The sequence below is a fragment of the Aulostomus chinensis genome, chromosome 1, assembly GCF_037954235.1.
Source record: "Aulostomus chinensis isolate RoL2024-O1b breed Wild chromosome 1, RoL_Achi_v1.0, whole genome shotgun sequence".
In the NCBI taxonomy this organism is placed as follows: Eukaryota; Metazoa; Chordata; class Actinopteri; order Syngnathiformes; family Aulostomidae; genus Aulostomus; species Aulostomus chinensis.
The window spans coordinates 15743345-15769355 of NC_141320.1; the positions used below are offsets into that span (position 1 = coordinate 15743345).

General features: G+C 41.8%; 3 non-coding genes across 3 annotated transcripts; all 3 read left to right on the plus strand.

Annotated features, from left to right (window-relative positions):
• The first annotated feature begins 17488 nt into the window (after positions 1 to 17488).
• On the plus strand, positions 17489 to 17570 carry trnas-gcu (transfer RNA serine (anticodon GCU)). The gene has a single exon. It is a non-coding gene; the product is annotated as a tRNA-Ser (tRNA).
• A 3702-nt stretch (positions 17571 to 21272) lies between these two features.
• trnak-cuu (transfer RNA lysine (anticodon CUU)) lies at positions 21273 to 21345 on the plus strand. The gene has a single exon. It is a non-coding gene; the product is annotated as a tRNA-Lys (tRNA).
• Positions 21346 to 23355: 2010 nt separating this feature from the next.
• On the plus strand, positions 23356 to 23437 carry trnal-aag (transfer RNA leucine (anticodon AAG)). Its single transcript has one exon. It is a non-coding gene; the product is annotated as a tRNA-Leu (tRNA).
• Positions 23438 to 26011: the final 2574 nt, after the last annotated feature.

A 26011-nucleotide genomic window follows, 5' to 3' on the forward strand; every position in this document is an offset into this window, starting at 1 on the left:
GCAACTGTCACAAAATTACTGTAAGCATCATTTTGAGATCATTAGCAATTCTTACGACATCACTGTAGCATTATTTTGAGGTTCGTAGCAACTTTTACTACATTACTGTCGCATTATTTTGAGGTTCGTAGCAACTCTTACTACATGACTGTCAGCATCACTTTGAGGTTTTTCGAAAGTTTCACTCCATTACTTTTAGCATCATCTTGAGTTCATTAGCAATTCTTCCGACATCACTGTCGCAATATTTTGAGGTTCGTAGCAACTTTTACTACATTACTGTCGCATTATTTTGAGGTTCGTAGCAACTCTTACTACATGACTGTCAGCATCACTTTGAGGTTTTTCGAAAGTTTCACTCCATTACTGTTAGCATCATCTGGAGTTCATGAGCAAATCTTCCGACATCACTGTCGCAATATTTTGAGATTCGTGGCAACTTTTACTACATTACTGTCGCATTATTTTGAGGTTCGTAGCAACTGTTAGAACATGACTGTCAGCATCAATTTGAGGTTATTCTAAACGTTCACTCCATTACTGTTAGCATCATTTTGAGTTCATTAGCAATTCTTACTAAATCACTGTCGCATCATTTTGAGATCATTAGCAATTCTTCTGACATCACTGCCGCAATATTTTGAGGTTCGAAGCAACTCTTACTACATTATTGTTGCATTATTTTAAGGTTCCTAGCAACTCTTACTACATTACTGTCACCATCACTTTGAGTTTATTAGCAACTATCACTACATTACTGTTAGCATCATTTTGAGTTTATGAGCAATTCCCACGACATCACTGTAGCATTGAATTGAGTTCAATAGCAACTCTTACTAAATGACTGTCAGCATCACCTTTAGGTTGTTCGAAGCAACACTTACTACATGACTGTAAGCATCACTTTGAGGTTATTCGAAACTTTCACTCCATTACTGTTAGCATCATTTTGAGTTCATTAGCAATTCTTACTACATCACTGTCGCATCATTTTGAGATCATTAGCAATTCTTCCGACATCACTGTCGCATTATTTTGAGGTTCATAGCAACTCTTACTACATGACTGTCAGCATCACTTTGAGGTTATTCGAAACACTTAGTACATTACTGTAAGCATCACTGACTTGATTAGCAACTATCACTACATTACTGTTAGCATCATTTTGAGTTCATTAGCAAATCTTCCGACATCACTGTCGCATTATTTTGAGGTTCGTAGCAACTCTTAGTACATGACTGTCAGCATCACTTTGAGGTTATTCGAAACGTTCACTCCATTACTGTTAGCATCATTTTGAGTTCATTAGCAATTCTTTCTAAATCACTGTCGCATCATTTTGAGATCATTAGCAATTCTTCTGACATCACTGTCACATTATTTAGAGTTTCGTCGCAACTCTTACTACATTATTGTTGCATTATTTTAAGGTTCGTAGCAACTCTTACTACATCACTTTCACCATCACTTTGAGGTTATTCGAAACTCTTACTACATTACTGTAAGCATCACTTTGAGGTTGTTCAAAACTCTTACTACATTACTGTTAGCATCACTGAGTTGTTTAGCAACTATCACTACATTACTGTTAGCATCATTTTAAGTTCATTAGCAATTCTTCCGACATCACTGTCGCAATATTTTTAGGTTCGTAGCAACTTTTACTTCATTACTGTTGCATTATATTCAGGTTCGTCGCAACTCTTAGTACATGACTGTCAGCATCACTCTGAGGTTATTCGAAACGTTCACTCCATTACTGTTAGCATCATTTTGAGTTCATGTGCAATTCTTACTAAATCACTGTCGCATCATTTTGAGATCTTTAGCAATTCTTCTGACATCACTGTCGCATTATTTTGAGATTCGTAGCAACTCTTCCTGCATGACTTTCACCATCACTATGAGGTTATTCGAAACACTTACTACATTACTGTCAGCATCACTGAGTTGATTAGCAACTATCACTGCATTACTGTTAGCATCATTTTGAGTTCATTAGCAATTCTTCCGACATCACTGTCGCAATATTTTAAGGTCCTTAGCAACTTTTACTTCATTACTGTTGCATTATATTGAGGTTCGTAGCAACTCTTAGTACATGACTGTCAGCATCACTTTGAGGTTATTCGAAACACTTCCTACATTACTGTAAGCATCACTGAATTGATTAGCAACTATCACTACATTACTGTTAGCATCATTTTGAGTTCATTAGCAATTCTTCCGACATCAATGTCGCAATTTTTTGAGGTTCGTAGCAACTTTTACTACATTACTGTCGCATTATTTTGAGGTTCGTAGCAACACTTACTTCATGACTGTAAGCATCACTTTGAGGTTATTCGAAAGTTTCACTCCATTGCTGTTAGCATCATTTTGAGTTCATTAGCAATTTTTACTACATCACTGTCGCATCATTTTGAGGTCATTAGCATTTCTTCTGACATCACTGTCACATTATTTTGAGGTTTGTAGCAACTCTTACTACATTATTGTTGCATTAATTTAAGGTTCGTAGCAACTCTTACTACATGACTGTCAGCATCACTTTGAGGTTGTTCAAAACACTTACTACATCACTGTCAGCATCACTGAGGTGATTCGCAACTATCACTACATTACTGTTAGCATCATTTTGAGTTCATGAGCAATTCTTCTGACATCACTGTTGCATTATTTTGAGATTCGTAGCAACTCTTACTACATTATCTTTGCATTATTTTAAGGTTCGTAGAAACTCTTACTACATTACTGTCAGCATCACTTTGAGTTTATTAGCAACTATCACTAAATTACTGTTAGCATCATTTTGAGTTTATGAGCAATTCTCACGACATCACTTTAGCATTAAATTGAGTTCATTAGCAACTCTTACTAAATGACTGTCAGTATCACTTTGAGGTTTTTCGAAACTCTTACTACATTACTGTAAAAATCACTGAGTTTCTTAGCAACTATCTCTACATTACTGTTAGCATAATCTTGAGTTCATTAGCATTTCTTCCGACATCACTGTCGCATTATTTTGAGGTTCGTAGCAACTCTTACTACATGACTGTCAGCATCACTTTGAGGTTATTCTAAACGTTCACTCCATTACTATTAGCATCATTTTGAGTTCATTAGCAATTATTACTAAATCACTGTCGCATCATTTTGAGATCATCAGCAATTCTTCTGACATCTCTGCCGCAATATTTTGAGGTTCGTAGCAACTCTTACTACATTATTTTTGCATTATTTTAAGGTTCCTAGCAACTCTTACTACATTACTGTCAGCATCACTTTGAGTTTATTAGCAACTATCACTACATTACTGTTAGCATCATTTTGAGTTTATGAGCAATTCCCACGACATCACTGTAGCATTGAATTGAGTTCAATAGCAACTCTTACTAAATGACTGTCAGCATCACCTTTAGGTTGTTCGAAGCAACACTTACTACAGGACTGTCAGCATCACTTTGAGGTTACTCGAAACTTTCACTCTATATCTGTTAGCATCATTTTGAGTTCATTAGCAATTCTTACTACATCACTGTCGCATCATTTTGAGATCTTTAGCAATTCTTCTGACATCACTGTCGCATTATTTTGAGGTTCATAGCAACTCTTTCTACATGACTGTCAGCATCACTTTGAGGTTATTCGAAACGTTCACTCCATTACTGTTAGCATCATTTTGAGTTCATTAGCAATTCTTCCGACATCACTGTCACATTATTTTGAGGTTCGTAGCAACTCTTACTACATTATTGTTGCATTATTTTAAGGTTCGTAGCAACTCTTACTACATGACTGTCAGCATCACTTTGAGGTTGTTCAAAACACTTACTACGTCACTGTCAGCATCACTGAGTTGATTAGCAACTATCACTACATTACTGTTAGCATCATTTTGAGTTCATGAGCAATTCTTCTGACATCACTGTCGTAATATTTTGAGGTTCGTAGCAACTTTTACTTCATTACTGTTGCATTATATTGAGGTTCGTAGCAACTCTTAGTACATGAGTGTCAGCATCACTTTGAGTTTATTAGCAACTATCACTACATTACTGTTAGCATCATTTTGAGTTTATGAGCAATTCTTCCGACATCACTGTAGCATTGAATTGAGTTAATTAGCAACTCTTACTAAATGACTGTCAGCATCACTTTGAGGTTGTTCGAAACTCTTACTACATTACTGTAAGCATCACTGAGTTTCTTAGCAACTATCACTACTTTGCCGTTAGCATCATCTTGAGTTCATGAGCAATTCTTCCGACATCACTGTCGCAATATTTTGAGGTTCGTAGCAACTTTTACTACATTACTTTCGCATTATTTCTAGGTTTGTAGCAACACTTACTACAGGACTGTCAGCATCACTTTGAGGTTATTCAAAACATGTTCCACATTACTCTCAGCATCACTTTGAGGTTATTCGAAACTTTCACTACATTATTGTTCGCATCATTTTTGAGTTAATTAACAATTTATCCTACCTCACTGGAGCATTATTTTGAGGTTATTAGCAGCTCTTACTACATCACTGTCAGCATCATTTTTAGGTTACTCGCATCTCGAACCACATGACTGTCAGCATCACTTTGAGGTCATTCGAAACTTTCACTCCATTACTGTTAGCATCATTTTGAGTTCATTAGCAATTCTTACGACATCACTGTCACATCATTTTGAGATCAATAGAAATTCTTCCTTCATCACTGTCGCATTATTTTGAGGTTCGTAGCAACTCTCACTACATGACTGTCAGCATCACTTTGAGGTTGTTCGAAACACTTACTACATCACTGTCAGCATCACTGAGTTGATTAGCAACTATCACTACATTACTGTTAGCATCATTTTGAGATCAATACCAATTCTTCCGACATCACTGTCGCATTATTTTGAGCTTCGTAGCAACTCTTACTACATTACTGTCAGCATCATTTTTAGGTGACTCGCAACTTTAATCACATGACTATCAGCCTCACTTTGAGGTTGTTCGAAACACTTAGTACATTACTGAAAGCATCACTGATTTTATTAGCAGCTATCACTACATTACTGTTAGCATCGTTTTGAGTTCATTAGCAATTCTTACAAAATAACTGTGGCATTATTTTTAGGTTCGTAGCAACTCTTACTACATGACTGTCAGCATCACTTTGAGGATATTTGCAACTTTCACTACATTACTGTTAGCATCATTTTGAGTGCATAAGCAATTTTTACTCCATCACTGTCGAATCATTTTGAGATGTTTATCAATTCTTCCGACATTACAGTCGCATTATTTTAAGGTTCGTAGCAACTCTAACCACATGACGGTCAGCATCACTGAGTTTATTTGCAACTGTCACAAAATTACTGTAAGCATCATTTTGAGATCATTAGCAATTCTTACGACATCACTGTAGCATTATTTTGAGGTTATTAGCAACTCTTACTACAGTACTGTCAGCATCATTTTTAGGTTATTCGCAACTTTCACTACATTACTGTTAGCATCATTTTGAGATCATTTGCCATTCTTCCGACATCACTGTCGCATTTTTTTGAGGTTCGTATCAACTCTTACTAAATTACTTTTGCGTTAGTTTGAGGTGAGTAGTAACTCTTACTACATGACTGTCAGCATCACTTTGAGGTTGTTCGAAACACTTACTACATTACTGTAGGCATCACTGAGTTCATTAGTAACCATTACTACATTACTGTTAGCATCATTTTGAGTTCATGAGCAATTCTTACTACATCACTGTCGCATTATTTTTAGCTTCGTAGCAACTCTTACTACAATACTGTCAGCATCATTTTTAGGTGACTCGCAACTTTAATCACATGACTGTCAGCCTCACTTTGAGGTTGTTCGAAACACTTTGTACATTACTGAAAGCATCACTGATTTTATTAGCAGCTATCACTACATTACTCTTCGCATCATTTTGAGTTCATTAGCAATTCTTGCGAAATAACTGTGGCATTATTTTGAGGTTCGTTGCAACTCTTACTACATGACTGTCAGCATCACTCTGAGGTAGTTCAAAACACTTACTACATTACTGTAAGCATCACTGAGTTTATTATCAACTATCACTACGTTACTGTTCGCATCATTTTGAGTTTAATAGTATTTCTTACGACATCACTGTCAGCTTCATTTTTAGGTTATTAGAAACTTTCACTCCATTATTGTTAGCATCATTTTGAGTTCATTAGAAATTCATGCGACATCACTGTCACATTATTTTGAGGTTCGTAGCAACTCTTACTACATTATTGTTGCATTATTTTAAGGTTCGTAGCAACTCTTACTACATAACTGTCATCATCACTTTGAGGTTGTTCGAAACAGTTAATACATTACTGTCAGCATCACTGAGTTTTTTAGCAACTCTCACTACATTACTGTTAGCATCATTTTGAGTTCATTCGCAATTCTTACGACATCACTGTAGCATTATTTTGAGGTTTGTAGCAACTCTTACTACATGACTGTCAGCATCACTTTGAGGTTGTTTGAAACACTTACTACATTACTGTAAGCATCACTGAGTTTATTAGCAACTATCACTACGTTACTGTTAGCATCTTTTTGAGTTTAATAGCAGTTCTTATGACATCACTGTCAGCATCACTTTGAGGTTATTCGAAACTTTCACTCCATTACTATTCGCATCATTTTGAGTACATTCGCAATTCTTACTACATCACTGTCGCATCATTTTGAGATCATTAGCAATTCTTCCGACACCACTGTCGCATTATTTTGAGGTTCGGAGCAACTCTTACTACATCACTGTAGCATTATTTTGAGGTTATTAATAACTCTAACTACATTACTTTCAGCATCATTTTTAGGTTACTCGCAACTCAAACCACATGACTGTCAGCATCACTTTGAGGTTATTCGAAACTTTCACTAAATTACAGTTAGCATCATTTTGAGATCATTATCAATTCTTCTGACATCACTGTCGCATTATTTTGATATTCGTAGCAACTCTTACTACATTACTGTCAGCATCACTTTGAGGTTGTTCGAAACATTTACTACATTACTGTCAGCATCACTGAGTTTATTAGCAACTATCACTACATTACTGTTAGCATCATTTTGAGGTTAATGGCAATTCTTACGACATCGCTGTCAGCATCATTTTTAGGTTACTCGTAACTCTAACCACATGACTTTCAGCATTACTTTGAGGTTATTCGAATTTTTCACTACATTACTGTTAGCATCATTTTGAGTACATTAGCAATTCTTACTCCATCACTGTCGCATCATTTTGAGATCATTAGCAATTCTTCTGACATCACTGTCGCATTATTTTGAGGTTCGTAGCAACTCTTAATACGTTACTGTTGCATTATTTTAAGGTTAGTAGCAACTCTTACTACATGACTGTCAGCATCATTTTGAGATGATTAGCAATTCTTCCGACATCACGGTCGCATTATTTTAAGGTTCGTAGCAACTCTAACCACATGACTGTCAGCATCACTTTGAGGTTGTTCGAAACACTTACTACATTACTTTCAGCATCACTGAGTTTATTAGCAACTCTCACTACATTACTGTTAGCATCATTTTGAGTTCATTAGCAATTCTTACGACTTCACTGTAGCATTATTTTGAGGTTTGTAGCAACTCTTACGACATCACTGTAGCATTATTTTGAGGTTTGTAGCAACTCTTACTACATGACTGTCAGCATCACTTTGAGGTTGTTCGAAACACTTACTACATTACTGGAAGCATCACTGAGTTTATTAGCAACTATCACTACGTTACTGTTCGCATCTTTTTGAGTTTAATAGCAGTTCTTAAGACATCACTGTCAGCATCATTTTTAGGTTACTTGCAACTCCAACAGCATGACTGTCAGCATCACTTTGAGGTTATTCGAAACTTTCACTACATTACAGTTAGCATCCTTTTGAGATGATAAGCAATTCTTACGACATCACTGTCGCATCATTTTGAGATCATTACCAATTCTTCTGACATCACTGTCGCATTATTTTGATATTCGTAGCAACTCTTAATACGTTACTGTTGCATTATTTTAAGGTTCGTAGCAACTCTTACTACATGACTGTCAGCATCACTTTGAGGTTGTTCGAAACACTGAGTACATTACTGTAAGCATCACTGAGTTTATTAGTAACCATCACTACATGACTGTTAGCATCATTTTGAGTTCATTAGCAACACTTACTACATGACTGTCAGCATCACTCTGAGGTTTTTCGAAACACTTACTACATTACTGTAAGCTTCACTGAGTTTATCAACTATCACTACGTCATTGTCAGCATCATTTTGAGGTTCGTAGCAACTCTTACTACATGACTGTCAGCATCACTTTGAGGTTATTCGAAACTTTCACTACATTACAGTTAGCATCCTTTTGAGATGATAAGCAATTCTTACGACATCACCGTCGCATCATTTTGAGATCATTAGCAATTCTTCCGACATCACTGTCGCATTATTTTGAGATTCGTAGCAACTCTTACTACATCACTGTAGCATTATTTTGAGGTTATTAGCAACTCTTACTACATCACTGTCAGCATCATTTTTAGGTTACTCGCAACTCAAACCACATGACTGTCAGCATCACTTTGAGGTTATTCGAAACTTTCACTACATTACAGTTAGCATCATTTTGAGATAATTATCAATTCTTCTGACATCACTGTCGCATTATTTTGAGGTTCGTAGCAACTCTTACTACATCACTGTAGCATTATTTTGAGGTTTGTAGCAACTCTTACTACATGACTGTCAGGATCACTTTGAGGTTATTCGAAACTTTACTCCATTACTGTTAGCATCATTTTGAGTTCATTAGCAATATTTACTACATCACTGTCGCATCATTTTGGGATCATTAGCAATTCTTCCGACATCACTGTCGCATTATTTTAAGGTTCGTAGCAACTCTAACCACATGACTGTCAGCATCACTTTGAGGTTGTTTGAAACACTTACTGCATTACTGTAAGCATCACTGAGTTTATTAGCAACTCTCACTACATTACTGTTAGCATCATTTTGAGTTCATTCGCAATTCTTACGACATCACTGTAGCATCATTTTGAGATCATTACCAATTCTTCGGATGTCACTTTCGCATTATTTTGAGGTTCGTAGCAACCCTTACTACATGATTTTCAGCATCACTTTGAGGTTATTCGAAACTTTCACTCCATTACTGTTGGCATCATTTTGAGTTCATTAGCAATTCTTACTAGATCACTGTCGCATCATTTTGAGATCATTAGCAATTCTTAAGACATCACTGTAGCATTATTTTGAGGTTATTAGCAACTCTTACTATATTACTGTCAGCATCATTTTTAGGTTACTCGCAACTCTAACCGCATGAGTGTCAACATCACTTTGAGGTTATTCAAAACTTTCACTACATTACTGTTACCATCATTTTGAGTTCATTAGCAATTCTTCTGACATCACTGTCGCATTATTTTGATATTCGTAGCAACTCTTACTCCATTATTTTTGCATTATTTTAAGGTTCGTACCAACTGTTACTACGTGACTGTCAGCATCACTTTGAGGTTGTTGTAAACACTTTCTACATTACTGTAAGCATCCCTGAGTTTATTAGCAACCCTCAATACATTACTTTTAGCATCATTTTTAGTTCATTAGCAATTCTTACTACATCACTGTCGCATCATTTTGAGAGCTTTAGCAATTTTTCCGACATCACTGTCACATTATTTTGAGGTTCGTACCAACTCTTACTACATGACTGTCGGCATCACTTTGAGGTTGTTCGAATTACTTACGACATTACTGTAAGCATCACTGACTTGATTAATAACTATCACTGCATTTCGTTTGCATCATTTTGAGATCATTAGCGATTCTTCCGACATCACTGTCGCATCATTTTGAGATCATTACCAATTCTTCCGATGTCACTTTCGCATTATTTTGAGGTTCGTAGCAACTCTTACTACATGACTTTCAGCATCACTTTGAGGTTATTCGAAACTTTCACTCCATTACTGTTGGCATCATTTTGAGTTCATTAGCAATTCTTACTAGATCACTGTCGCATCATTTTGAGATCATTAGCAATTCTTTAGACATCACTGTAGCATTATTTTGAGGTTATTAGCAACTCTTACTATCTTACTGTCAGCATCATTTTTAGGTTACTCGCAACTCTAACCGCATGAGTGTCAACATCACTTTGAGGTTATTCAAAACTTTCACTACATTACTGTTAGCATCATTTTGAGTTCATTAGCAATTCTTCTGACATCACTGTCGCATTATTTTGATATTCGTAGCAACTCTTACTACATTATTGTTGCATTATTTTAAGGTTCGTACCAACTCTTACTACGTGACTGTCAGCATCACTTTGAGGTTGTTGTAAACACTTACTACATTACTGTAAGCATTCCTGAGTTTATTAGCAACTCTCACTACATTACTTTTAGCCTCATTTTTAGTTCATTAGCAATTCTTACGACATCACTGTTGCATTATTTTGAGATTGGTATCAATTCTTACTACATCACTGTCGCATCATTTTGAGAGCTTTCGCAATTCTTCCGACATCACTGTCGCATTATTTTGAGGTTCGTAGCAACTCTTACTACATGACTGTCAGCATCACTTTGAGGTTGTTCGAAACACTTACTACATTACTGTAAGCATCACTGAGTTTATTAGCAACTATCACTACATTACCGTCAGTACCATTTTGAGTTTATTAGCAAGTCTTAAGAATATCACTGTCACCTCATTTTGAGATCATTAGCAATTCTTCTGACATCACTGTCGCATTATTTTGAGGTTCGTAGCAACTCTTACCACATTACTGTGTCATTATTTTAAGGTTTGTTGCAACCCTTACTACATTACTATCAGCATCACTGAGTTTATTAGCAACTATCACTCCATTACTGTTAGCATCATTTTGAGTTTATTAGCAATTCTTACGACATCACTGTAGCATCATTTTGAGGTTATTAGCAACTCTTACTACATCACTGTCAGCATCATTTTTAGGTTACTCGCAACTCTAACCACATGACTGTCAGCATCACTTTGAGGTTATTCGAAACTTTCACTACATTACTGTTAGCATCATTTTGAGATCATTAGCAATTCTTCCGACATCACTGTCGCATTATTTTGAGGTTAGTAGCAACTCTCACTACATGACTGTCGCATTATTTTGAGGTTCGTAGCAACTCTTACTACAATACTGTTGCATTATTTTAAGTTTAGTAGAAACTGTCACTACATCACTGTAGCATCATTTTGAGGTTTGTAGCAACTCTCACTACATCACTGTAGCGTAATTTTATCCTTGAGATTGGGGACCAATCATTTTATTTTCCATTTTGGGGACATGTACTGTACACAGACACACAGATTTATGAAAGTCACTTTCAGGTGCCTGAAATTCCTTTGGGGACTAAAGTCTAGAAAAGTAATTTGAACATTTGTGTGTACTTTGTTTTGTGATGATAAGATTTACACCGACCAAGTCAGCCATATTGGCACCACAATCCAATTGGCATGTCAATAAACATCACCCAATAAACCAAGGTCTTCTTTCTCAATGTATGTCACTGAAACATACTGTATTGTATTGCCTCACACTTACAGCATACAAGGATGCATGGCGTGGGTGGAACTGCCTGAATCTCTTCTGCAATGGAAGTTTGGTCAACCGTGTGGAACATTCCTGCACGATCCCCTTTGAGTGGGAAAGTAGCATCAACACAGCACCACGTGGTCCACCAGCAGCTTGGATTTCTGCTCCTTGTCTTGTAGTTCCACTTGACTTCTCCAAGGGAAGAGACTGCAAATAGTCAAGAACTCTGGGAAATTTGGTGGCTGTGGCCTCCTCAAATTCCACATTGATGTGGACACCAGTTCAAAGTTTGAAGTGCAGTTATCAACTCTGCACTGAAGTTGTTTCGTTAAAGGATAAATGATTTCCATTGTCCAATGATTATTTTACATTCCAATCCTCTAAAGTGATGGAGTGATACTGTAAATATGTAGAAATTCTCTATTGTTCAAAGTACAGATTCTGTGTTTATACATTGTTGTAGTTTTTATACTTGGAGAAACCAGAATCTAACAGGAAATCACTGTAGAAAGTTGGCTCAGTTTCATAAAGTAACAACTAAATAGCTTCAATTGACAGTGATTGACCTTAAACTTGGCAATTTTAATCACTATGCTTGCTTTTCCACTGTCAAATGAACTTTTTAATGGGAAATTCCTGCTCATAGAGTGGTTTGTTTCATACATGAACCAGTAAGAGCCCTGAACTTAGAGAAGAACCTGAAAGGTCCTTGTTCTTCATGTGTTTTTACGTGATGGGCCTTTTTTCCTGCAGTTTAATTCACATTTATCAACAATTAAAGGGCACCTAGAATGAAAATCATTGTTTTTGTGTTTTTGGTGTTTCTTCAACGTCCCCCAGCTGTGGGGAACACACACCAAGTGTGAGGCAGTGTCATAACCTCTGTTTGAAGGATCTCCCCTTTTTTGAATCGCCGTGGGAAAATGGACCAATGCGATTTTGGCTGAAGTGTTACGTCACAGTTCAGTCAGTGCCCCCCCCCCCCCCCCCCCCACTCACACACACCCCTTTGACATATTTCGGGGGGGGGGGCGATTATGCGAGCGAGCCGAGTGAGTGCAGCGCTCTTGTGTCGCAACTGGAGCCTGCAGCAGCAGCACTGACTGAGCAGATTGATTGAAGGAATGGCCTCGATACAATTGAGACCTTTGTTTTATCTGCGCTGTCTGTCGCTAGCTGGCCTGGCCTGGCTTGAGGGGGAAGGAATCTCACCAGCCAGGCAGGCTACCAAGGGGCCAGGCCACCAGGAAAACTCCCAGTTGTCCCGACGGTCACCCCGCCGCTGCATATACGGCTGGATCTGCGAATGGGCCGTGGCTACTTGGTATCTTATCTTACGAATGTTGTTGTATGATATGGAATGTTGTCAATTGACAGTAGCCGTCACACTTAGCACTGGCGACAGTTAGCCGAGAAAGTGGGAGTACTTTCTTTTCAGTGACAGTGAGGGCAGCCAATCACCGAGTAGTAGTTAAATGAGGTTGCCAGATAAACAACGGCAACTGATCGCCGTCAACTCATGCACTTGCATAAATAATGAGGTTGCCAGATGAGGTCAGAAACGACCCCAATAGGGACAAATGAGGCATTCTAAACCCAACATGGTAACATAGCGGTTTCAGAGAGCCTTTTAGGAAGCTTCTGAGCCATCACAGACCCAACCATTTTTTGTGGGGTTACATATCACACCACAGAACAAGAATTAATACCCCTTCAACCTCTCTATGGCACCTTTAATGTACTGTAATTTAATGAGTCCGGCCTGTGAAAGCTGCTGTGTATTTTTACAGTTTATTCCATGTAATTTTGTGGAACAGTTCATCACTGTAATTTGACGGTATTCGTCTGGAAACTCTGCTGCCAGACTTTTTACCGTTTTTTTATAGTTTTTTTTCTTGACAGTGTACACAGAGGTCTCGTGGTTGAGCCGGGGCACACAGAGTCCCGCCCCCACACAGCTGAGAAACGCAGCTCTGAGCAGCTGCCTCAGTCACACAGAAGATAGACGCGTTTCCTGGTTGGCAAGTGCAGACACAACTTCTCTGAGTGCAGGGTTCACTTCTCTCATTGCTGTTTGTTCACTGTTGAGGTTTTATTCCTCCACCAACCTGCTTCTGTCTGGAAAGAAACAAATAACTGGAGTGCTGCACATCAACAGACTTGGTGTTTGGACACGGACGAATGAAGTTTGGCTTTTTGTTTCTTCCATCAGATCAGAGCTGATAGGAAAAACAATCAGGTGGTTTTATTAAACCAGCAGTGAGCTGGACTTCAGCCCAGGTCCTCAGTCCCACTGTCAGTTCACTTCAACATGGACGAACAAAATCCAACCCTCACCTGGCCTGGAAATAAATAACAATTACATAACAACTCCTTTATTTCTCTCCTGTTCAGGTCCAGTTGGACTCCATCCATCATCATCTTCCGCTTATTCCTTACTATTAAGGGTCGCGGGGGGGCTGGAGCCTATCCCAGCATCTACGGGCAAGAGGCGGGGTGCACCCTGGACAGGTCGCCAGTCCCAGTTGGACTCATTCATCTCTATATGGTAGGATTTCACTTCATGAGTTCAGAAGCATCTTCACATGAGATGCTGGTTCCTCAAATTGATTGATTGTTGAATTCTGTGTTTGATGTCTGAATTCTGTCTTTGATCTCTGGGTTCTGTGCATTGAATTCCTGCTCCAGTCTTTGATCTCTGACTGATTCTAAACTCATCAAAGGATCACATCAGCATCTTGGTCCAGACTCCAGATGGTGATTTTACCAAGTGCACCACAGTCCTTGTTGCTGTCTGCTGTTGGGTCACAGCAAAGTAAGGAAACAGCCTGACGGTCCTCAGGAGGAAATCCAACAACCTCCAAAGATGGAGGTGAATCTAGACCTGCTCATGTTGGCCATCCTTGATGAACTTGGGCGGTACTGTGGTGCTGGGATGAGGTCATGGAGCTGATCTGGGAGCAGTCCTGATGTTAAATGATGAGATGAAGGACAGTGTGGAGGCAAAATGGACAAAATGTGTTAACATAAAATAAAATTGTAAACCTGTTTGAAGTCTTATTTTGTGTTTGATGGACATTTTTAAAATCACTAATGATTTTTTGACTGAACGTCCTGGATCCTGTGGTGCCTGATGAGGAGACAACTTGAGTACAGAGTTGGAGAAGAGGGTTTTTGGAGGGGAGATGATTTTTGCAGTGCTACAAGTCAATAAAATGTCATCATGTTTCAAAATGTCCTCACTAAGATGGTTATTAATTCCTCATTCTCAGCTGCTACAGCCTTTAAAGAAACCCTTTGACTGGTGGATCTAACAAAGATCAGATGTTGTCTCCTCTAGAACATCAACAGCTTAACGTTGTGGGCAGGACTCCTACCTGAGCAGGGAGACCCCAATGGATTTCTAGTCCTGATAGGGAGAGGGAGCCTCCTGGGTCACGGAGTGGGGAACCTGATAGGGAGTGGGATGACCCGCCCATTGTGGGTGATTGACAGGGCAGGTTTGATCTATGTTTTCATTTTCAAAAGTAATTTTGAATATTTGTGGAAAGTTAGCCCAACTTGAACATGGAGAAGATGTCTTCTGATAGTGAATCGACTGTTGTCACATTTAAGGATCACTTGAGCTGATAAGATGAAGGCTACACAGGACCAGCTGGAGATTCCAGGGATTGAACCCAGGGCCTCATACATGCTCAGCATGCGCTCTACCACTGAGCTACACCCCCTCTGGTAGAGTCACTGTTTAACTGATGCAGGAACACAAACACAGACACAACATTTATTTTCTTCATTTTAGGGATGTCTGTGTAGGTTCTCATTCATCCAGGTCATCGTAGATCGAAGCGAAGTAAAATCTGGTCAAATGGACGTAAGTTTATCTTGAAGACGTTTCACCTCTCATCCGAGAGGCTTCTTCAGTTCTAGTGAAGAGTGTGGAAACTCCAGCTTATAAACCTATGTGGGAGTGGTCAGTGCTATTGTGGTGGAAACGACCCTCCCGAGACTCACCTGGCCTCCCCAAACGACAGTCGTTGTGCGGTGTCAGGGAGTTTCACCGACCACTCAGATGCTAATGGACTGTGCTGGCAGCAGCAACTCAGTCGCGTTTTAAGGTCTCATATGTGTGAATGTCACTGAGAAGAGAACTGATCTTGTCCTGGTAGTCAGTTGTGTCAAGGACCACCATGCATCTTCCTTTGTCAGCCGGAAGGATGGTGATGTTCTCATCTTTGCTCAGTGCATTCAAGGCCTTCCTTTCCTGGACCGAGAGGTTGGCAGAGGGGACCTTCGCTTCGGAGAGGGCCGCTGTGACCTTGAGTCGTAGTTCATCTGCTTTTGTGGTGGAGAGGTTGTTCTTCTTGATGGCGGATTCTGTGGCAGTGATGAGGTCCACCGTCGGGAGATGTTTCGGGGTGACAGCAAAGTTCATTCCTTTGGCAAGGACGCGTTTCTCAGGACTGGTGAGCTCCCTGTTGGATAAGTTCCTTATCCACCTGTCCTGCGAGTCCGCTGGGGTTGGGCCTTCTGCTTCTCGTTCCCGGTCGAGGCGAGACTGGAGGCGAGCGAATGTCCTTTTCTGCCTCTCCTTGCTCTTCTGATGTTGAGATAGTTGGGCTGTCCCAACGAAGGAGGTGACCTTGTCCAAGATGGCGGGTGGCAAAAATGGCGATAACTCTTGATTAAGGTGATCTAGCTTGGTCTTTAGTCCCTCGATGGTGAAATGGACCTGTCTCACTCTCTCGTTGAGAAGCTGATTTTGTGCCCGTTCCAAAATCTTGCTGGCCCTGTGGCCCCTCACGGTGGATCCTAGTAGTAGGCTAGTGGGAATGAGGTTGTGTTGGCGGCATCGGAGGTTGGAACGTAGATGGTTCCTGTAGTCTGCGATTTTCCTTGCAGTCCTTTCGCATTCCCGCACCACACTAAGGATGTCCTTCCCATAGTGTTCGGCAAGATGTCTGTGTAGGTTCTCATTCATCCAGGTCATCGTAGATCGAAGCGAAGTAAAATCTGGTCAACTGGACGTAACTGAGCCTGTGATCTCAAAGGCTCTGTGATCTCTGTCATTTCACTGTGATGTCAGCCCTCACAGTCTGAAGGCGTGTTCACATCAATCGTGACACAAATTTTCGTGCAACAAGTTCACATGTAAAGTCCATGTAGAGAGCTGAACTGGTGTGTGTACTCGCCGGCAACGTGAGTGACGCGTATTCATGCATTTGAAAGTATTCAACTTTTGTGACAAATTCTCATGACAAGGAGTCCAGAGAGCCTGTCAGCGTTGAGATTCCCCTGGCGTCAGGGAAGTCATGTCAACGGTCCTGGAGCCTGGAGTTGGTGTTGGACCTTGATATCCTGGCACCGATCCTCACAAACAGGTCATCGAACAGGAACCTCGTCAGCCTGAAGTAGCGCTGGAAACGGCCGTCGTCCAGGCGCAGTTCTTGGAGAAAGAGAGTTAAGAAGTTTAGAGGTCCAAGAAGCTTCTTCAGTTCAAAACTTGCCTTTAACCTTCAGTCTAACGCTGTTCCAGCATTGGATGAAAGAGACTGGTGCTCTCATCTTCTTCAACACTGACTTGTTCTACCAGGACAAGAGAATCTGAGCTTGGATGTCATTTAGCAGTCAAAGGCTTGTTAAACTGGTCAACATCAGCTGGTGTTCACTCTGATGATGTAGCGATGGTCTGGATTCTTCCTTCTGGAGCACCAAGCTGCTGGGAAGAAGCCTGATGATGTCAGAGTTGTGTTCAGTGGCTCCTGCTGGGTCCATTTCCGACAAATGGGCTCCAAAGAGTTCAGCTGTTTCAAAGGTCAGGGTTGCTGTTAGCAGACGAGGTGGCCGAGTGGTTAAGGCGATGGACTGCTAATCCATTGTGCTCTGCACGCGTGGGTTCGAATCCCATCCTCGTCGCAAGTGTCTCTAGTTTCTGCTCCTAGATTATGGAAAGACTCTGAACTGTGAGGCTTTTAACTGACACAGATACCAGTTGAGTCAACTTCCCTTTCACAACCTGACCAAAACAACTCTGACACCCAGAGCTCACATGTGTCAATCACCTCTGGAGAAGGTCCCGCCCCCTTAGAGCCATAAATCCTCCCATCAGTGAAGAAAACTGAAGACACCTCTTGGATGAGAGCTGAAGCGTCTTCTAGAAACCTGAAACAGTCCACTTGGAACGTTTAAATAATTCTACAATCCTACAGTTTCATTGAGCTTTTGTCCAAAGCCACGTGCATGTATCACATGTATATAATATATATGTGACACTCTTTCATCTACTCATTGACCAAAAATACAGTCTCATACCAGTAAATTTGTGCAGAAGAAAACGTTATTTGTGCTGCTTCTTTATTCATTTATTTAGTTTAGTTAGTATTTTTTAATGTGTTTTCTTTCAAGTCACATTTTGTCCATTAACTTCATAATCAGAGTCGCCATCTCATCACATGACTAAAGTCTGGGTTCTGTATTGGTGGTAAAATATCCTTCCATGCCCCTCACTAGTTTGCACACAGAAAAGCATATTTTACTGGTTTCAGATCTCTTAGCTTGTTCTCTCTCTTAAACCAGCTGAGGCAGCTTTCATTGTGTGATTCATTTTAAAATATAAATATGGAACAGAACCATTGGAATAAGATGTCAGGACATTTGAAGGAATGTCAATCTCCTGTTGAAATGTTGCAGTGTGCAGCTGAGGCTCTCTGGCAGTGGCACCAGGAGCCCCAATGGCAGAACCTGGACCCTCCTGGAGGAGAACCACAGGTGAGGGCCTTCTTGGCTCCAGATTGATGGAAATAAAGTGTCTGAGGCTGTTAGCAGCCATGAAGTTGATCTGGTTGGCACTGGTATTTGTTCTTGCTGCAGCTCAGGAGTGATTCAGGAGAAGAGTTTCAGAACAGCCCAGGTTGGGGACTGGAATTTTAAAATTTCCCCTGGAACCAAACAACCTTGGGAGGTAAAACCTCCAATCATAGCCACTCAGATGCAGCAGCAGAAAGAAGCTGTCATCCACCCTGACAGTCAGAGCATCAAGTCAAGGAAACATCACCATCTTGTAGTTCCAAACCTCCACCTGTCAGATTCAGCTACTTCTTATTGTGGGACTTTAAACTTGAACACAATGGAATTTGGACAAGGAGTTTTCCTTCAAGTCCAAACATCATCGTCCAGCCTCCAACCAGAGGTCCATCAGTTATCATGGAGCCACAGGTGGAGTCTGGATTCTTTTCAGGAATGAGACGGCAATGAGAGTCCTGCCAAGTGACATCACTGACATGAATGGATGACTTCAGTCATGTGACTGGATGACTTCAGTCACGTGACTGGAGGACACCCAGATAGCAAAGGTCCACTCATGTGTGTCCTCACTGCTCCACAGGTCTGTCAAATGTTCTGTAAAATAGTTGGACCCAGCAGAGCTGCTAGATTAGGAGTTGATGGAGTCGTTGCAGATACCAGGGTCCAAAGTCCAGCTTGAACCTGGTTTGTGCAGTTCTTTGTCAAGCTAGCAGCCATTCTTTTCACTGCCAAGCTAAAGTGACTTCTGTCAACAAAGGTCAACATACAAAAGGATATTTCTACTGGCAGTTCAAGATTTTGATCAAACTCCTTTTTCAGAGCTGGAACCTTCCTCTTGTGTCAGCTTTCTGTTCCCATCTCCATGGTAACGGTCAGTTTTGACCCACGTCTTCAATCAGCTGTCAAATAAACTAAAACAGTTTTCTATCCTCCAAGTTGTTTCCATCTCTTGGTGACCTTGTTAGGCTTCCTTATCCATGGAAATATTGGTTTGAAGATTTAGTTGTGGGCCTCTGGACCTTTTTTTAGTCACTAAACCCTGGATTTATTTTTTCAGCAACAGAACTTTAATACAAACACAAAATGAAAAGCAGAACAAGCCAGAACCCAAAATATGGATTTGCAAGGTCAACAAACAACAACCAGTCAAGCAAACCAAACCAACAGAAACCAACTACAAATTGTTTGAGTCATGACAAAGTCCAGGACCCACTTTTCACCCTACAATGTAAACCAATGGGAGGCTGTCTCCTCAGACACACATAGCCTCAAACTGACGCTTCTCTCGTCTACACTGTAACTCTCTCCACTTCACAAATAACTTCACTACATTCCTGACAAAAATGCCTACTAAAATGTGTTACATTCAACTTTTGACCACAATCTGGGGATTGATGAGCCTTTTTCAAACAACAAACTCTCCAAAAATCCTCTCTCCTCTCCACTCTGACAGAGAGCAGCGGGGGAGGGGCTCTTAGAGGCTCAGCTCTGATTCTCACTTGGTGTCACACTGAGGCTTCTACCTCCTAAACTACAAGTCCCACCGCTCTCATAAAATACATCCTTGGATTCAGGATGACTCCTGCTACTTTTCTGCAGTGGACAGAAGGAGGCTCAGGCCCTAACAACACTGCCTCCAGCTTTAATTAAGACCTCAGTTTTGTTCTCTGCCTCCATGACAGGTTAATGGACATCAACTGGTCCTGAGTCACCAGGAGACACAGACATGTCCAGCTGAGTGACATCAGCAGGACTGTGGAGGTTTATACTGAGTCTCCTGACGACAAGTGGCAGTACAGAGATATTAAAGAGGGTCTGAGCTAAAACTGAACCTTGGGGAACTTCAACCTTTGATCTCAGAGTTCTGTTTTTAATCTTAGAATTCTTTCTTTGATCTCTCCTTGATTTCTCAATGATTTCTTTGTGGACTCCAATTGTCTCTGATCTCTCAGTGAGACAAAGACAGAGCAGCTCCAACCTCAGCCTCCAGGAGGCCCTGATCCTCTAGTGGTCAGTCCTCTGTGTTGTGGCTGCAGCAACCCTGGTTTGAATCAGGGTCCCAGCAGCAACATTCCTACTGACTAGTGTTTGTTGTTCAACTGGACAGTTTGTCTGGTGAAGCTCTCTCAGACACTCCTTTCTTCATCCTCCCTTCAGGCTCAGCAGCATCAGTGTCAATGTGTCTGACTCGGACCAGAACCCTCAACCTGGAGGCTGTGGTGCAATGAGAACACATCTGACAACCAATCAGAGGAGGGTCTGTTTGACTCCTGAAAACTCCATTAAAGCCTGAGAGGAACTTGTTCTTCATCTCCAAATTCCCTCCCTGCACGTTGTCTCTCCAGAAATCATTCAAGTCCAAGTTGAACCTTAGACTAAAAGCTCCCAGTAGGTGATGCAGGCTCCACCTCACTCCTGGTTCTGGAACCTCACCAGTTCTTGCTCTCTCACCACTTGGATCTCATGTTCCTGACATCTCTGAGCTTGTTTCCTATCCACCTGTCTCATGTTGATGAGGTCATCCAGCCTGATGATCTCTAGGTTCTCCTTTGAGTGGTTCCCTCTGGGAGAGTTCTCTCTCTATAACTTGTGTGTGTGTTTGCTCGTATCCTGTTTCTCCTTGACAGCACTTTAGTGTTTTTACCACTGGTGTCTCATCTGTGGTTCACCTTTTATTTGACTTCTTTGTCAAAGATGAAGGTGTTTGTGGTCATTCATCAATCATGTGATGGCTCATGTGACTGTGAGTCTGATGGAGAGCTTGTAGCGTCTCTCACTCTGATCAGTTCAGGCTATTGAAGCTACTCTGATGTAGCCTGACTAGCTCAGTCGGTAGAGCATGAGACTCTTAATCTCAGGGTCGTGGGTTCAAGCCCCACGTTGGGCGTTCATCTTGAACATCCCTGCTTGTCCTCTCACTTTCTGCAGCTGTGATTGGGAATTGTAAGAAAAATCACTGAATGAACAACACAAACACAGACTGTGTCTGAAGTTCCACACCTGCACCCGACTCAGAATGAAAAACCAGTGTGGAATCAATTGTATCCACTGTCAATCCTGATTCTGGAGAAATTTCTTCATATGTATTGATGGACGCGAGCCAAGCAGAAATTTCCCACAATGCCATAGTGTTTGGTCAGTGTTGAGCAGGCGTCAGTCTGACAATGATGTCATATTATTGTGTCATCACCTGACCAGACCCAAAAGTAGGCTCAGGTATCAGTTTCTTCTCAATGCTAATGTCTGCTAGCTTAGTCTGCTACTTTGATGGCTCTGTCTGCTCAAAGGTCCAGACCCCTGGATGTGGTGGTTCCTACCTGAACGTAGATTCTGTCAGCTCATGTTGTTAAATCAACTCACCAGGAACACCAGTAGATTTCAATGGACTGACAATGAGTCTCATTGAATGGGTGTCTCGTCCAATGAGAAACAATCAGTCTCAGGTTGAAGCTCATCAATGAGGTCTTGTGGATCAGTGGCTTGCATGAATGAATGAGTTGGAAGACTTCTTGGAAATTAAAGAGGATTTAATACAATTAAGAAAACCCTTAAGACAGAGTGATAATTCCAGCAGAGTAATTAAGGCCCATATTGAGTAGCAGGTATGAATTAGCCTGGATTTATCTGAGCTTCAAGTAGACGTCAAAGAGGCAGGTGGAAAGGTGTGTAGGATGAACGATGGTGACCTCCAACCAAATGAAGAGGACTGAGTGGAGGCTGACCAGCTCTACGGAGTCAGGCGGAGTTTGGCAGCGAGACAGGAGTCCAGGCCTGAATCGGTGTGTGGCAGCACAGACAGCTGTGAGCTGTCATGCCTAATTGGCAATTGCACAGCCAACCACCGGAGGCGCCCTCACTCATAAGAGGGGCGATTCCCTCCCTGCCCCATCTCTCTCTCTCTCTCTCTCTCGCTGCTCCTGACGGGTGACGTCATTTCCGCGCCGGATGTTTTGCTTCGGACAGGTAACGCGGCTTGTCTGCTCACCTGCTGCTCTTGGCTCACGTAGCACTGAGCTAATGATTGTGTATTGTGCTGCAGAGCGGCCGATTTGGTAATGAGAGTCCTGCCAAGTGAAATCACTGACATGAATGGATGACTTCAGTCACATGACCCAAACAGCGACCATCAGTCTCCCTCCAATCCTGTACTTGGGTAAACAACAAAAACAGAGTAAAAGTCTCTGGCAACATATTTGTTTCCTGTAGGGTTTCTTCATGTATGTGTGGTGTACCTGCTTTCCCAGAGGACTGCCATCTTTGTTCTGTGGGCTGACATGTTTTAGTGTCAGCACAGGTCATAGCGCTGAGACTGAACTCTCATTCTCCTCCAAGTAGTATTTCCACCTCACACTCCTACAGATATTCAAGTGAACAGGGAACACAAATTTATGCTCAACTTCTCCTGTGTATTCATCCACAGTCACTAAACAACAACCAAACCAAACAAAAGAGGTTTGCTAGCATGGCGATCAGCTGTAGTTCACCATCTTATCCAGGTCACATGACTCAGGAGTAGCGTGGCCGTCTGGCAACCAAAGGGTGGCTGGTTTGATCCTCACTTTCTCCAGTGACCATGTCAAAGTGTCCTTGAGTAAGATACTGAACCCCTAAATACTTCTGATGAGTAGGTTGGCTCCTTGCATGGCAGCCTTCAGCATCAGTGTGTGAGTGTGTGTGAATGAGAGGACATTGTTCAGCTCCTTGAGGGCTGCTGAGGTAGAAAGGCTCTGTACAAACTGAGTCCTTTTACCATTTCTTTCCTGCTTCTAGCAGCGCTGTCGTCACTTCCTGTGACCGTGGGAGGAAAGGGGTCCCCCTTCAGAATAAGTTTTATATCATTATGTTACTTCCTCTTCAACATGCCTTTAGCAGACCAACTCAGAGAACAGCTCAGTGAGGTAGTGTGGCCGAGCGGTCTAAGGCGCTGGATTAAGGCTCCAGTCTCTGAGGAGGTGTGGGTTCAAATCCCACCACTGCCATCATGTCACTGGAGAGGTGTGGCAGGTCTCTCGCAGCCTTTCCTTTCACTTCCACAGGTATCTTCAAACCTGTGACCAAAAGAAGAAGTGGGTCCTGAAAACTCTCCAGCTGGTCCAGAACGCTGCTGCCTGACTAGAACTAGTAGAAGAGACCATGTCTCTCCTGTACTGGCTTCTCTGCATGGCTCCCTGTCACATTCAGAATAGAATTCTAAATTCTCCTTCTACCATCAAAGTCCTCAACAGTCAGGCTCCTTCCTACCTGACAGAGCTCCTAGTCCCCTATTATCCAGCTAGAACCCTTCGCTCCCAGGATGCAGGGTTACTGGTGGTTCCTAGAGTTCTAAAAGTAGAATGGAGCCAGAGGCTTCAGCTATCAGGCTCCCCTCCTGTGGAACCGTCTCCCAGTTTCAGTGCTCACAGTGGTCCTCAGTGAGCTCAGGGAGCTTGTGAGGATAACCAGACACATGAAAAACTAGAGGGAACATTGGCTGAAGCTCAGTGTCTCCTGATGTACATGGCAGGGCAGCTGCTGCTGATGTCATCAAAATGAGCCCTGGAATCACAAGGTTTGCTGTGACGAGAGGCACTGACATCAAGACATGTTTGGAGCTGTTTATGGTTGATGGTTCTGTTCATGCCACTGTCACTAAAAAGAGTCAGCATTGCTGTGACAAACCTCAAAGGAAAAAAAGTCCATGGTGACAAGTGGAAAGACATTGATGAGGGACACCTGGATGCTTCTATTGGTGTTCTTCTTCTTCCTGGAGTGTTCAGATCCTGCAGTGAGGCCACTGATCGTCTCTGGGACGCATCGACAGGCAGAAATATTTTCCGGGCCACAAGGCCACTTCAGAACTTTCAACGAACATCAAGAGTCCTCAGATTTGACGACAGAGACACCGGAGCAAGAACTGACAAGCTTGCCCCCATTGGGGATGTCTGGGAAAGATGGGTGCAGCTCCTTGCACCAACATTCAACCCAGGGCCAGAGGTGAGAGTGGATGAACGTCTTGTCCCTTTCTGAGGAAAATGCCCCTTCCAGCAGTCCATGCCCAGTAACCAGGAAGGACGGCAGAGCAGAGTTTGTGTTCTGGCCTGTTCTGCTTTTCATTTAGTGTTTATATTAAAGTTCTGTTGCTGAAAAAAAGACTTTTATGCCAAACCCAAAGGTTCATTTTATCATTTTTTTAATTGAAATCAAGGGTTTACTGACTAAAAAAAGGTCCAGAGGCCCACAACAAAATATTCAAATCAATATTTCCATGGATAAGGAAGCCTAACAAGGAAACCAAGAGATGGAAACAACTTGGATGATAGAAAATTGTTTTTAGTGAATTTTACAGCTGATTGAAGATGTGGGTCAAAACTGACCGTTACCATAGAGATGGGAACAGAAAACTCAAATGGAAGCTCAAAAGGGGACTTAGCTCCAATGGTAGAGTGCTAGCTTAGCATGTGAGAGGTAGAGGGATCCATGCCCTCATTCTCCAGATTACTTCAGCTTGTTCTGTTGATCAGAGGAGCTGCTGGGTGATGAATGCTGATGTTTGTCCACTGGTGTGATAAAGTGTCCCCTGTTACTGAGATGTGGATGAACACCTGCTCAGGTCAAAGCTGCAATCAAACCAGGGACTCTGAACCTCCCACACAGTGAAGGAGTTTGTCCTGCAGGTTGATGGACGCTTATTAAGTTCTATCTTTGATCAAATATAAGAAATGTAAAATAATTCAACATTGATTGCATTTCCCTCCTTTCTTTGGTGCCCTCAGACTTTCTGAGAACTGTAGGAGGAACTGCCCACTATTCTGTGTTTCTTCTGCTCAGTGGAGGAAGGAACGAAGGACCGGAGCTCTAAGATTTTCAGTTCCTACATCAGTGAATGGACTTTCTGTGCTGCAAGGAACCAAAGCTACTAAGGAGGATTACAGTTTGTCCTTGCAGGAGTCAGTGACTTAATAGAGTCTAACAAAGGGTTGGACCTGAATGAGACAGTCACCCTTCAACATGGGGCCATGGCAGAGTGAACCAAGAACACTACAATGGGGGTGAGAGTGGAGCCATGATGGATTCACAGTTCATCACCTCCACCATCATGTGGACCACCTGATCACCTCTCCCTCAACCTCTAAATAACTCATTCCCTGACCGGGAATCGAACGCGGGCTGCGGCGGTGAAAGCGCCGAATCCTAGCCACTAGACCACCAGGGACCACACTGACCTCGCCAACAACAGAGACTATACACAATGACTCAAGAACACAGGACTCTGTGGTCTCAGCTTGAGATGCAGAGGGTCCACCAAGACCACCAGACACCTCAGCCTCCTAAAGACAGTCCACCCCCAGGATCCTGCCCCCCTCTGCTCCAACTCAGCCCTCCATTCATAACTGACTTTGTCTCAGTCTCTTCCCAATGCCAGTCACTGAAACACTGACAATGTGATGGGGGCTTCCTGTCTTTATTACATTTTCTTCAAAGGATCCCGTGTGTCTTCTTTCTCTCTGTCTGTACTGGAGTGTGGTACCAGGCCCAGCTTGAACGGGTGACTGTGTCTGAGTGGGTTGAGGCTG